The sequence below is a fragment of the Arachis hypogaea genome, chromosome 10 (assembly GCF_003086295.3).
Source record: "Arachis hypogaea cultivar Tifrunner chromosome 10, arahy.Tifrunner.gnm2.J5K5, whole genome shotgun sequence".
Taxonomy (NCBI): Eukaryota; Viridiplantae; Streptophyta; class Magnoliopsida; order Fabales; family Fabaceae; genus Arachis; species Arachis hypogaea.
The window spans coordinates 26,403,646-26,405,428 of NC_092045.1; the positions used below are offsets into that span (position 1 = coordinate 26,403,646).

At 36.2% G+C, this 1,783-nt stretch overlaps 1 non-coding gene across 1 annotated transcript; it reads left to right on the forward strand.

The window, feature by feature from the left end:
* The first annotated feature begins 257 nt into the window (after nt 1-257).
* Nucleotides 258-365, forward strand: LOC112718517 (small nucleolar RNA R71). Its single transcript, XR_003160854.1, has one exon. It is a non-coding gene; the product is annotated as a small nucleolar RNA R71 (small nucleolar RNA).
* The last annotated feature ends 1,418 nt before the right edge of the window (nt 366-1,783 follow it).

The following is a 1,783-nucleotide window of genomic DNA, read 5'->3' on the forward strand; positions in this document are numbered from 1 at the left end:
GTCAATAATTTGTTCTGAGCCAATATGGCATTCAGAGTATCAATCTCAAGAACTCCTTCCTTCTGATTCGTCCCATTGTTCACAGGATTCCTTTCAGAAGTGTACATGAATTGGTTATTTGCAACCATTTCAATGAGTTCTTGAGCTTCTGCAGGCGTTTTCTTCAGATGAAGAGATCCTCCAGCAGAGCTATCCAATGACATCTTGGACAGTTCAGACAGACCATCATAGAAGATACCTATGATGTTCCATTCAGAAAGCATGTTAGAGGGACACTTTCTGATCAATTGTTTGTATCTTTCCTAAGCTTCATAGAGGGATTCACCTTCCTTCTGTCTGAAGATTTGGACTTCCATTCTAAGCTTACTCAATTTTTGAGGTGGAAAGAACTTTGCCAAGAAGGCATTGACTAGCTTTTCCCAAGAGTTCAGGCTTTCTATAGGTTGTGAGTCCAACCATATTCTAGCTCTGTCTCTTACAGCAAAAGGGAATAGCATAAGTCTGTAGACCTCAGGGTCAACCCCATTGGTCTTGACAGTGTCACAGATTTGCAAGAATTCAGCTAAAAACTGATGAGGATCTTCCAATGGAAGTCCATGGAACTTGCAATTCTGTTGCATTAGAGAAACTAATTGAGGCTTAAGCTCAAAGTTGTTTGTTCCAATGGCAGGGATAGAGATGCTTCCCCCATAGAAGTCGGGAGTAGGTGCAGTAAAGTCACTCAGCATCTTCCTTGCATTGTTGGCATTGTTGTTGTTTTTGGCTGCCATGTCTTCTTCTTTGAAGAATTCTGTCAGGTCCTCTACAGAGAGTTGCGCTTTAGCTTCTCTTAGTTTTCGCTTCAAGGTCCTTTCAGGTTCAGGGTCAGCCTCAACAAGAATGGCTTTGTCTTTGCTCCTGTTCATATGAAAGAGAAGAGAACAAGAAAATATGAAATCCTCTATGTCACAGTATAGAGATTCCTTGAGGTGTCAGAGGAAAAGAAAAATAGAAGGAAGAGGTAGAAGAATTTGAACTTAGAAAGATAGAGTTCGAATTGCACATGGTACTCCATAAATAGAAGGATGTGAGAAGAGGGGAAGAAATTTTCGAAAATAAATTAAAAAGATTTTAAAAACATTTTGAAAAATTGAAGAATGATTTTCGAAAAATATGATTGGGAAAGAGATAAAATGATTTTTGAAAAAGATTTTGAAATTAGAAATCAAAAAGATATGATTGAAAACTTATTTTGAAAAAGATGTGATTAAAAAGATATGATTGAAAAGATATGATTTGGAAAAACAATTTAAAAAGATTTGATTTTTAAAATCAATGACTTGGCTAACAAGAAAAGATATGATTCGAACATTAAACCTTTCTCAACAGATAAGGCAACATACTTGAAATGTTGAATCAAATCATTAATTGTTAGCAAGTATTTTTGAAATTGGAAAGAAATTGATTTTGAAAATATATGATTGAAAAGATATGATTTGAAAAAGATTTGATTTTGAAAAATTATGGAAACTTGAAAAAAATTTGAATTGAAAACAAAATCTTCCCTCTTGTGCCATCCTGGCGTTAAACACCCAGAATGGTATCCATTCTGGCGTTTAACGCCCAAAACTCTACCCTTTTGGGCGTTAAACGCCCAGCCAGGTGTCCTGGCTGGCGTTTAAACGCCAGTTTTCCTTCCTCACTGGGCGTTTTGAACGCCTAGCTTTTTCTGTGTAATTCCTCTGCTGTATATTCTGAATCTTCAATTCTCTGTATTATTGACTTGAAAAGACACAAATTAAAA